At 38.8% G+C, this 13,035-nt stretch overlaps 1 non-coding gene and 5 pseudogenes across 1 annotated transcript; all 6 read right to left on the minus strand.

Annotated features, from left to right (window-relative positions):
- Positions 1–2,309: 2,309 nt before the first annotated feature.
- LOC149667730 (5S ribosomal RNA) lies at positions 2,310–2,428 on the minus strand (annotated as a pseudogene).
- Positions 2,429–2,565: 137 nt separating this feature from the next.
- Positions 2,566–2,684, minus strand: LOC149667731 (5S ribosomal RNA; annotated as a pseudogene).
- A 5,583-nt stretch (positions 2,685–8,267) lies between these two features.
- Positions 8,268–8,396, minus strand: LOC149667732 (5S ribosomal RNA; annotated as a pseudogene).
- Positions 8,397–8,519: 123 nt separating this feature from the next.
- On the minus strand, positions 8,520–8,638 carry LOC149667733 (5S ribosomal RNA; annotated as a pseudogene).
- Positions 8,639–9,000: 362 nt separating this feature from the next.
- LOC149667734 (5S ribosomal RNA) lies at positions 9,001–9,119 on the minus strand. The gene has a single exon (XR_016368147.1). It is a non-coding gene; the product is annotated as a 5S ribosomal RNA (ribosomal RNA).
- A 360-nt stretch (positions 9,120–9,479) lies between these two features.
- On the minus strand, positions 9,480–9,598 carry LOC149667735 (5S ribosomal RNA; annotated as a pseudogene).
- Between the last annotated feature and the right edge of the window lie 3,437 nt (positions 9,599–13,035).

The following is a 13,035-nucleotide window of genomic DNA, read 5'->3' on the forward strand; positions in this document are numbered from 1 at the left end:
AACAGTGTAAATAGCAGTGATATTCTAGTGTGAAACTATGTAGATGATTCGACATTGTAAACATATATTTTGGGTATTTTAATACTCGTGCTCGAATGGATGGACGATTCCTAAGAAATACTTTGTTTAATTAGCTTAGTCTCTGTATAGTAAAACATTGCTATACTATTTACTGCGAAGAGGGGGGGGGGTTAAGAGGTATTAAATTTTTATTTAAATAGAAAAAAATTGGTGAAATTTTGCTAAATCAAAAGTGTTTTTGGTGAAACATAGAGTAATTTTGATAAATTTAGCTAAAATTTATCGAAACGTTTTAATTAATTTGAAATGTTTTTCAAATGACTCGTTCCGTGTCAGTCAATTGTCACGTGCATGACTGATTTCGTGTCGGTGGTCTATTCAATTTACCATGTATTCCTATGGGTTTTTAAGAATTTTAAATGCTCAATTTCGTTGCGAAAAAATGTAACGTGGTTGATCAAAAACGTTTCGATTGTTTTTTACTTTTAACACGAAATGCGTTGTGAATGATGCTTCTTTCAATACCGTTTTTACGTTTTCCACAAATTTTTGTTTTACGCTGCCGATAATTTTGATAAATATAGTATAGTCAATGCTTCGGTCTAATGATATATTGCCTTTCTGTTGACGCAACGGAAACATCTTAAACTTGTTGAGACTTGTCCTAATAAGGCCCTCGGGGCAAACACCTGTAATCAATTAAATGCTTGAAACCCCTCGTAGGATGAATCACCAGCCCCTATTAATAAAGCAATAGATCACTCTAAATATAAATTCCATTGATTCAATACAAATGGTTCGACCCCCTCCCCCCAAAGCCATTAAGACACGCCTGGACATGTTTACGTATAACTAAAAAACAGATGGAATGTCTTAACATGTTGGTAGTGAGTCATAAATCACTCTAAATATAAATTACATTGATAGCAATGCAAGGAGTCAAGTGACATTGCCATGCCCCCCCCCCTCAAAAAGACCTTTAGACACGTCTGAACGTGCTTGCGTATAAATAAAAACAGATTAGGATAAATTCTTTTGTTATGAACCATATTCGACCTCCTCCTCCCCCTTAATGTCATGTAACCTACACCTGCTGGGTTGCCAAAAGGGGATTTTGTAAACCATAGAGAGTCATTTCACTTCCGAACTCTGGAGAGAAAGGTTGGTGACAAGGTTAGTAAGAAATCATGTGTTACGGTATATGTAATTCTTTTTTGATTAAAATGTCGCTTAAAATGTGTGCTAATTAGAAAATATATGAAGCAGTCTAGCTATATTCGTGTATACTTTAGTTAGGATCAACATTTTATGATGTTTTATAGTAATATTTGTTCATTTTAACTGATTACCAGCTACCAAGTTGTGTAAAAACTGCCTTAATTCCCCTTTTATGATATTACAATGTACTATTTTTTAACATAGTAACTTCAATAAACTACGAAAACCTTATGTCAATTAAAACTAGTTCTTGAGTATAACATAAGCACACATGGAGACCTCAAAATCATATACAGTATAGCATTACAGGATGGTGTAGAAAGGGTTTACTGAACCTATATAAATCATTCCCCAAATGTACACATTATCCTAAAGATACACCTAATAATAACAATACAAAACATGAGTACACCTAGAACCGCGTCGTAGCTTAATTTGTAAATGTATTTTGCAATGTTTCCTCATCGCACTTAAATCTAGTTCATGTAATATAACATAATCATACATGGAGATACCTTAATAATAATAGCATTACGGGAAGGGTGTGTGTGGAAAGGATCTATTGAACCTATGGAATTACCCGTAAATTATATCTTAAATGTACACAATATCCTAAAGATACATCGAAATAATACCACTATGGACACTGAATGCCTTCAATACCAATAAATTACGTGACGCCATACCAATACACTAATAATATATTCAAAATACCCGCCAACACCAGCACGTGACACGTGACGTTATCAATTCCTCCAAGACCCACCCCCTCAGGCACGATACACACTTGGCAAATAGTAATAATCAACCAGATCTCCCGCGACCCCCCAGAGGGCATGACAATGGTTATGCACCTTCCCCTCATTCCCACCAGCTCAACGTAACCCCCACCCCCTCAGGCATGGCACGACCTAGAGAGAAGAACTAAAAGGGGGGATGAGCCCCTCCTCCCAGCTACACTAAGTACAACCGTATACGGACAATCTTGTCCGTATACGGGCGTCTATATTCTCTAATATGTTTGCTTTTTTATATCTATTGGAATTTAAATGAGGAAAAAAAAGTGAAAAAGCTAACGGCACACAGTGTTCCTAAGTGGTCGCCCTCCCAAGTACTGACTGCGCTCGACGCTGCTTAACTTCGGTGATCGGACGAGAACCGCTGTATTCAGCGTGATATGGTCGTTGCCGAGAGTGCTAGTTAATAATTCGAATTTAAATTAAGTGAGACAATATAACCTTCATCATTTTAAAACAATAACAAAATGAAATAATGTTTGCTTTTTTCATATCTATTAAAATTTAAAAGAGGAAAAAAAAGTGAAAAACCCAACGGCACGCAGTGTTCCTAAGTGGTCTCCCTCCCAAGTAGTGACTGCGCTCGACGCTGCTTAACTTCAGTTATCGGACGAGAACCGGTGTATTCAGCGTGATATGGCCGTTGCCGAGAGTGCTAGTTAATAATTTGAATTTAATTAACTTTCATCTTCATAAAACAATTAATCAAAAATGTCTTGATTAGAATTAAGACCTAAAAAGTATCGATAAGACTGAGGTTATCACTTGTCTGAAGGATCAGATATTAATCAAAAATGTCTTGATTAGAATTAAGACCTAAAAAGTATCGATAAGACTGAGGTTATCACTTGTCTGAAGGATCAGATATTAATTTTTCTTTTTAATTGAAACTTAAATGCATGCTTAAGAAAAACAACGTTCCATTACCGTTTTCCGTTGAAATAAATTATTTTACTGCTAATCAATTTCAAAAATTTACTTATCTCGGCTTTTCGACCACAATTCCATTCCCCGAAAACATTTTATCATTACATTAATTACTTTTGGGAGAGTACGTGTATGGTTTAGCGTTTTATAAGGTTCCTAAAGACGTTACATCCCCATTCGAGACCGGCACGCTTCGCAGTGGAACAATTTAATTATTCTAAAACCAATGGCGCCAAATTCAATAGGGACAGTAAGATTTTTACTCGCGGTATTTGCAAAATGATGTAATATCAAGTGTACTTTAGTCAACCGTCGTATTGTTCTTTCTCATAGTTCAGGGCATGATCAGTGTTACTGCCCAATTTCTCTCTCTAGTTTCTAACAATGGTTAGAGACTATTTGACATGGCACGGCACAACGTTATATACATTTGTAAATTCAAAGTAGCACAAAAGGAAAAAGAATCCATTTTTTAATATTTTTGTTTGAAATAAATAAACTCATTAGTTATAACTAATAGAAAGTCAAGGGAATGGCACCGGTAATGAGCAGCAAAAAGAGAGGAAAGTTTGCTTCAAGTTAGCAGAATTTTGTTCGTTCAAACCTTAATATATCATGAAAAATTCAAGTGAGGAGGCGACACTACCTAGAAAGATTGATTTTGGCAGATAACAGCGAAAAAATTATGTTCTGCACACACTGGGACTATGGGAGAGTTTCAGGGCCGCAGGTCGCACATGATGAAATTTCAACTCCAGTTTACATCAATTCTCCCTGGTCGTACTAGTAGCAGGTTAAGCTATAGTTTGCTCAGGTCCTGTTAGTCTCGAAAGGGTAATATAGTACTTTTAACTTTTAAAAGATTGTTTTCATGGCTAAACAGACCGCTATTACAGTTTTTTTATTGTTTTATAGGTTATTTTGACACGTTATCTCCCAAAACTAATTAATGTAATTATAAAATGTTTTCGGGGAATGGAATTGTGGTCGAAAAGCCGAGATAAGTAAATTTTTGAAATTGATTAGCAGTAAAATAATTTATTTCAACGGAAAACGGTAATGGAACGTTGTTTTTTCTTAAGCATGCATTTAAGTTTCAATTAAAAAGAAAAATTAATATCTGATCCTTCAGACAAGTGATAACCTCAGTCTTATCGATACGTTTTAGGTCTTAATTCTAATCAAGACATTTTTGATTAATATCTGATCCTTCAGACAAGTGATAACCTCAGTCTTATCGATACTTTTTAGGTCTTAATTCTAATCAAGACATTTTTGATTAATATCTGTCCTTCAGTCTTCATTTTAATTAAGAATGTTAAGAAACTGTTTTACATTTTCAAAATCTGCACTTAGCAGAAACATGTATAAAGGGGGCCATAACTTTAGCTCAATCAGACATTTATTTATAATGATACTTCAAAAAAAACGTATATCATTAAAAGTTTGTATTCTTATTGTAACTAACATAATACAATTTTTTACAATCATTTATTGAAACGCAAGGCGCCCCCCTAAAAATTCCAGAAATAGGACCAAATTGACAATTTTTAAAAATTTTTAAAAATGCTGATTTATGTTCGTTTAACATTTAGCTCAAAATTGTCATAAGCCCAATATGAAATTCGGATATCCTTAAAATTTCACAAAGACGATCCGAGATTGTCAATTTCAAACTTTTTTTGTAGCATAAACTTTTTTGTAGCTTAAAACCTTAAACCAAATATAGCCAGGGCTACCCTAAAAGTTCACAAAGATGATCCAAGAATGTTAATACGCCTAAAAAGTGAAATCTTCAAAATATGTAGCCAGGGAAAAGAGAGCGCGATCGAGTGGGCTATGCTAGTGGTTGGAAATCGCTGGGGTTGGGACAGGGATAAGGGAGTTGAGATGGATTGGAAATGATGATGGGCGACCTGCAGAACCGTATCTCTCCCAATGTACCTCGCGCACACCCCTTCCCTTGGTAGGCGATTGCTAAGTGCTACCGCGTAGCGCCATTTTATTTGTATGAGAACTAGCTTCTATTTTGAAGATAGAGGGAGCGCCCTTTACAATTTCGTCCAGTACGACCCTACCTAACCGCTGAGGATGCTGGGAGGACTATGGTGCCGTAGGTGTATATGGAGTATCCTATGGAGCAAATGTTTACGAAGGAGGGAAGGGGCAAATCGGACTATTACAAAATCAAAGGATATGCCCGTATATCTAATATAACCAGAGTTACGAGCTTCCAAAACTTAGTGTAATGTTAATCCCATGGAGGAGGCAAAGTACCTACAAGTACATACAAGCACCCACAAGTACCTACAAGCACCCACAAGTACCCACAAGTACATACAAGCACCCACAAGTACCCACAAGTACATACAAGCACCCATTAGTACCTACAAGCACCCACAAGTACCCACAAGTACCTACAAGCACCCACAAGTACCTACAAGCACCCACAAGTACCTACAAGCACCCACAAGTACCTACAAGCACCCACAAGTACCTACAAGCACCCACAAGTACCTACAAGCACCCACAAGTACCTACAAGCACCCACAAGTACCTACAAGTACCCACAAGTACCTACAAGCACCCACAAGTACCTACAAGCACCCACAAGTACCTACAAGCACCCACAAGTACCTACAAGCACCCACAAGTACCCACAAGCACCTACAAGTACCTACAAGCACCCACAAGTACCCTCAAGTACCTACAAGCACCCACAAGTACCCACAAGCACCTACAAGTACCCAGAAGTACCCACAAGCACCTACAAGTTCCCAAAAGTACCCACAAGCACCCACAAGCACCTACAAGTACCCAAAAGTACCCACAAGCGCCTACAAGTACCCAAAAGTACCCACAAGCACCTACAGGAACCCACAAGCACCCACAAGCACCTACAAGAACCCACAAGCACCCACAAGTACCTTAAAGTACCCACAAGTACCTTAAAGTACCCACAAGCCCCCACAAGTACCTACAAGCCCCTACAAGCCCCCACAAGCACCTACAAGTACCCACAAGCACCCACAAGCACCCACAATTACCCACAAGTACCTACAAGTACCCAAAAGTACCTACAAGTACCTACGAGTAACCACAAGTACCCACAAGTACCTACAAGTACCAACAAGCACCCACGAGTAACCACAAGTACCCACAAGTACCTACAAGTACCAACAAGCACCCACAAGTACCTACAAGTACCTACAAGCACCCACAAGTACCTACAAGTAATCACAAGTACCTACAAGTAACCACAAGTACCTACAAGTAACCACAAGTAACTACAAGTACCCACAAGTACCCACAAGTACCCACAAGTACCTAGAAGTACCTACAAGTACCTAGAAGTACCTAGAAGTACCTACAAGTACCCACAAGTACCTAGAAGTACCTACAAGCACCCACAAGTACCTCCAAGCACCCACAAGTACCCGCAAGCACCCACAAGCACCCGCAAGCACCCACAAGCACCCACAAGTACCCACAAGCACCCACAAGCACCCACAAGTACCCACAAGTACCTACAAGTACCCACAAGTACCCACAAGCACCCACAACTACCCACAAGTATCTACAAGCACCCACAAGTACCTACAAGTACCTACGAGTAACCACAAGTAAATACAAGTACCCACAAGCACCCACAAGTACCTACAAGCCCCCACAAGTACCTACAAGCCCCCACAAGTACCTACAAGCCCCCACAAGTACCCACAAGTACCTACAAGCCCCCACAAGTACCCACAAGTACCTACAAGCCCCCACAAGTACCTACAAGCCCCCACAAGTACCTACAAGCCCCCACAAGTACCTACAAGCCCCCACAAGTACCTACAAGCCCCCACAAGTACCTACAAGCACCCACAAGTACCTACAAGCACCCACAAGTACCTACAAGTACCCACAGGTACCTACAAGTACCCACAAGTACCTACAGGCACCCACAAGTACCTACAAGCACCCACAAGTACCTACAAGCACCCACAAGTACCTACAAGCACCCACAAGTACCTACAAGCACCCACAAGTAACTACAAACACCCACAAGTACCCACAAGCACCTACAAGTACCCAAAAGTACCCACAAGCACCCACAAGCACCTACAAGTACCCAAAAGTACCCACAAGCACCCACAAGCGCCTACAAGTACCCACAAGCACCCACAAGCACCTACAGGAACCCACAAGTACCCACAAGCACCCACAAGCACCTACAAGAACCCACAAGCACCTACAAGAACCCACAAGTACCCACAATCACCTACAAGTATCCACAAGCACCTACAAGTATCCACAAGCACCTACAAGTATCCACAAGCACCCACAAGCACCTACAAGCACGCCATGTTTTTCTTGCTTAATTACCAGTCGTAGGTAATCTTGTTAACTAAATATATATGTGTGGGGTACTTTTCCAACTTAACTTGTTAGCTAACACAAGCTTAGGTTCTCTTGTTTTTTTACCACTACGAAAATTGGACCAAATAGCCTTAACCGTGCTAACATCATAAACTGACTATTATACATGCTAAAATATCGCAGATTGGGGTAGTTTTTAAAATTTAAAATTAAACATACTTAAAATTAATTTTTCTCAAAAACCTTAAAAATGGTCCTAGAAAATGGTTTAAATTTTGATATAAAACCGTTTCCAAACGTAACAAACGAATATTTCATGTCAAAAAGGTGGCCACAAAATGGCTAAATTTTAAAAAAGCTCCATGTTATTTCTATGGGAAAATTTAACTTTTTCACCAAAAACATTGACAAATTTATGCAAATGAAAACCACCCTTAGCAACTTTATTTTTTATAAAATAAACTAATGAGTGGATCTTTTTGAAATTTTAACCACATATTGAGGGCCCGAATTGTAGTTCTGTGTAATTTTTTCAAAGCAGTTAATACGATACAAAAAGTTATAACCAATCAAAAAACCATCCTTATACATTAAAGTCGGTATGAAGTCTTATCTAAGAGAGCTATCGCTCTCTTAGAATAACAAAAAGAAGATATGTGTGCTTTTTTCAAATCGGGTGGAATTTGAAAGAGGAAATAAAATTGAAAAACCAACGGCACGCAGTATTCCCAAGTACTGACTGCGCTCGACGCTGTTAACGTCGGCGATCGGACGAGAACCGGTGTTCTCAGCGTGATATGGCCGTTGCCGGGAGTGCTTGTTAATAATTCGAATTTAAATTAAGTGAGACAAATTAACCTTCATCATTTTAAAACTATAACAAAAAAAACATGTTTGCTTTTTCATATCTATTAAAATTTATAAGAGGAAAAAAAAGTGAAAAAACGGCACGCAGTGTTCCTAAGTGGTCCTAAGTGGTCTCCCTCCCAAGTACTGACTGCGCTCGACGCTGCTTAACTTCGGTTATCGGACGAGAACCGGTGTATTCAGCGTGATATGGCCGTTGCCGAGAGTGCTAGTTAATAATTTGAATTTAATTAACTTTCATCTTTATAAAACAATAACAAAAAAGAAGATATGTTTGCTTTTTTCATATCTATTAAAATTTAAAAGAGGAAAAGAAAGTGAAAAAGCCAACGGCACGCAGTGTTCCTAAGTGGTCTCCATCCCAAGTACTGACTGCGCTCGACGCTGCTTAACTTCGGTGATCGGACGAGAACCGCTGTATTCAGCGTGATATGGTCGTTGCCGAGAGTGCTAGTTAATAATCTTAATTTAATTAACTTTCATCTTTATAAAACAATAACAAAAAGAATATATGTTTGCTTTTTTCGTATTTGGTGGAATTTGAAAGAGGAAACAAAAGTGAAAAAGCCAGCGGCACGCAGTATTCCCAAGTACTGTATGCGCTCGACGCTGCTTATTTTCGGTTATCGGACGAGAACCGGTGTATTCAGCGTGATATGGCCGTTGCCGAGAGTGCTAGGTAATAATTCGAATTTAAATTAAGTGAGACAAATTAACCATCATCTTTTTAAAACAATAACAAAAAGAAAATAAGTTTGCTTTTTTCAAATCTATTGGAATTTAAAAGAGGAAAAAAAAGTGAAAAAGCTAACGGCACGCAGTGTTCCTAAGTGGTCGCCCTCCCAAGTACTGACTGCGCTCTACGCTGCTTAACTTCGGTGATCGGACGAGAACCGGTGTATTCAGCGTGATATGGCCGTTGTCGAGAGTGCTAGTTAATAATTTGAATTTAATTAACTTTCATCTTCATAAAACAATAACAAAAAGAAGATATGTGTGCTTTTTTCAAATCGGGTGGAATTTGAAAGAGGAAACAAAAGTGAAAAACCAACGGCACGCAGTATTCCCAAGTACTGACTGCGCTCGACGCTGCTAACGTCGGCGATCGGACGAGAACCGGTGTTCTCAGCGTGATATGGCCGTTGCCGAGAGTGCTAGTTAATAATTCGAATTTAAATTGAGTGAGACAAATTAACCTTCATCATTTTAAAACAATAACAAAAAGAAAACATGTTTGCTTTTTTCACATCTATTAAAATTTAAAAGAGGAAAAAAAAGTGAAAAAGCCAACGGCACGCAGTGTTCCTAAGTGGTCTCCCTCCCAAGTAGTGACTGCGCTCGACGCTGCTTAACTTCGGTTATCGGACGAGAACCGGTGAATTCAGCGTGATATGGCCGTTGCCGAGAGTGCTAGTTAATAATTTGAATTTTATTAACCTTCATCTTTATAAAACAATAACAAAAAGAAGATATGTTTGCTTTTTTCATATCTGGTGGAATTTGAAAGAGGAAACAAAAGTGAAAAAGCAAACGGCACGCAGTATTCCCAAGTACTGACTGCGCTCGACGCTGCTAACGTCGGCGATCGGACGAGAACCGGTGTTCTCAGCGTGATATGGCCGTTGCCGAGAGTGCTAGATAATAATTCGAATTTAAATTAAGTGAGACAAATTAACCTTCATCTTTTTCAAACAATAACAAAAAGAAAATATGTTTGCTTTTTTCATATCTATTGGAATTTAAAAGAGGAAAAAAAAGTGAAAAAGCTAACGGCACGCAGTGTTCCTAATAATGTGACCTTGACACAAATGTTCGGATAATTATAAAGGTCTTTGCATGTTCCAAGCAAAAAAAAAAACTTCGCGGTTTCGAACCTGTGGCCTTCCGGGAGTGAGGCGGATGCGATAACCGCTACACTAAAGATATGTTATTATTTTTAATCGAAAGAACAGGGTCAAGTAATTAAGCAATACGTGAACAAACAAACCCCTCCATAGAAAATGCATTAGACTATACTTTGAAAGGCCCATAACTCTGTGTCTACTAGAGATACCGGGATGTCCTTAGGATATGTTATAGTCCAATTTGTCATTCATGTAACCATACTAAAAACTTTGGGCTACGACAAACAGGGGCCGAGTACTTAAGCGAAACGTAAAGAAACAAACCCCCTCCATAGGAAATGAGTTAGACTATAATTTGCAGGCTCGTAACTCTGTTTCCACTGGAGATACGGGGATGTCCTTTGAGTATGTTATAGTCCAATTTGTCCCCCATCTAACCATACTAAAAACATTGAGCTACGACAAACAGGGGCCGAGTAATTAAGCTAAACGTAAACAAACAACCCGTCCTTAGGAAATGCATTAGACTATACTTTGCAGGCCCATAACTCTGTGTCTACTAGAGATACGGGGATGTCCTTAGGACATGTTATAGGCTAAATTGTCCCCCATCTATCCATACTAAAAACATTGAGGTACGACAAACAAGGGCCGAGATATTAAGCAAAATGTTCGTCAACTTTGGTATCGTCTCACTTATTTTTATTATGTTACTTATGATTTTTGCACTAAACTTTGGAGGCTCATAACTCTTGTTCTACAAGAGATACTGGGATCTCCTTTGGAAATGTTATAGTACTCTTTGCTCCCCATACAAGGATACTTTAAACTTGAGGCTACCTCAATATCGTCGTCAACTTATTTTTTGTCTCACTTATTGTTAAAAGGTTACTTTTGATTTTTGAAAATAAACTTTGCAGGCTCGTAACTCTGGTTCTATCAGAGATACGGGGATGTAAATAATGTGACCTAGACGCAAATGTTCGGATAATTATAAAGGTCTTTGCATGTTCCAAGCAAAAAGAAAAAACTTCGCGGTTTCGAACCTGTGGCCTTCCGGGAGTGAGGCGGATGCGATAACCGCTACACTAAAGATATGTTATTATTTTTAATCGAAGGAACAGGGTCAAGTAATTAAGCAATACGTGAACAAACAAACCCCTCCATAGAAAATGCATTAGACTATACTTTGCAAGGCCCATAACTCTGTGTCTACTAGAGATACCGGGATGTCCTTAGGATATGTTATAGTCCAATTTGTCATTCATCTAACCATACTAAAAACTTTGGGCTACGACAAACAGGGGCCGAGTACTTAAGCGAAACGTAAAGAAACAAACCCCCTCCATAAGAAATGAGTTAGACTATACTTTGCAGGCTCGTAACTCTGTTTCCACTGGAGATGCGGGGATGTCCTTTGAGTATGTTATAGTCCAATTTGTCTTCCATCTAACCATACTAAAAACATTGAGCTACGACAAACAGGGGCCGAGTAATTAAGCTAAACGTAAACAAACAACCCGTCCTTAGGAAATGCATTAGACTATACTTTGCAGGCCCATAACTCTGTGTCTACTAGAGATACGGGGATGTCCTTAGGACATGTTATAGGCTAAATTGTCCCCCATCTATCCATACTAAAAACATTGAGCTACGACAAACAAGGGCCGAGATATTAAGCAAAATGTTCGTCAACTTTGGTATCGTCTCACTTATTTTTATTATGTTACTTATGATTTTTGCACTAAACTTTGGAGGCTCATAACTCTTGTTCTACAAGAGATACTGGGATCTCCTTTGGAAATGTTATAGTACTCTTTGCTCCCCATACAAGGATACTTTAAACTTGAGGCTACCTCAATATCGTCGTCAACTTATTTTTTGTCTCACTTATTGTTAGAAGGTTTCTTTTGATTTTTGAAAATAAACTTTGCAGGCTCGTAACTCTGTTTCTACTGGAGATACGGGGATGTCCTTTGAGTATTTTATAGTCCAATTTGTCCCCCATCTAACCATTTTAAAAACATTGAGCTACGACAAACAGGGGCCGAGTAATTAAGCTAAACGTAAACAAACAACCCGTCCATAGGAAATGCATTAGACTATACTTTGCAGGCCCATAACTCTGTGTCTACAAGAGATACGGGGATGTCCTTAGGATATGATATAGTCCAAATTGTCCCCCATCTAACCATACTAAAAACATTGAGCTACGACAAACAGGGGCCGAGATATTAAGCAAAATGTTCGTCAACTTTGGTATCGTCTCACTTATTTTTATTATGTTACTTATGATTTTTGCACTAAACTTTGGAGGCTCATAACTCTTGTTCTACAAGAGATACTGGGATCTCCTTTGGATATGTTATAGTACTCTTTGCTCCCCATACAAGGATACTTTAAACTTGAGGCTACCTCAATATCGTCGTCAACTTACTTTTTGTCTCACTTATTGTTAGAAGGTTACTTTTGATTTTTGAAAATATACTTTGCAGGCTCGTAACTCTGTTTCTACTGGAGATACGGGGATGTCCTTTGAGTATGTTATAGACCAATTTGTCCCCCATCTAGCCATACTAAGAATTAGGGCTACGACAAACAGTAGTCGAGTAATTAAGCTAATCGTATACAAACAAACCCCTCCATAGGAAATACATTAGACTAAATTCTGGAGGCTCGTAACTCTGGTTCTACCAGAGATACGGGGATGTAAATAATGTGACCTTGACACAAATGTTCGGATAATTATAAAGGTCTTTGCATGTTCCAAGCAAAAAAAAAACCTCGCGGTTTCGAACCTGTGGCCTTCCGGGAGTGAGGCGGATGCGATAACCGCTACACTAAAGATATGTTATTATTTTTAATCGAAAGAACAGGGTCAAGTAATTAAGCAATACGTGAACAAACAAACCCCTCCATAGAAAATGCATTAGACTATACTTTGCAGGCTCGTAACTCTGTTTCTACTGGAGATACGGGGATGTCCTTTGAGTATG

Source organism: Phalangium opilio, unplaced genomic scaffold (genome assembly GCF_054372755.1).
Source record: "Phalangium opilio isolate 3A_F unplaced genomic scaffold, DU_Popi_V2 ptg000056l_1, whole genome shotgun sequence".
NCBI classification, from domain to species: Eukaryota; Metazoa; Arthropoda; class Arachnida; order Opiliones; family Phalangiidae; genus Phalangium; species Phalangium opilio.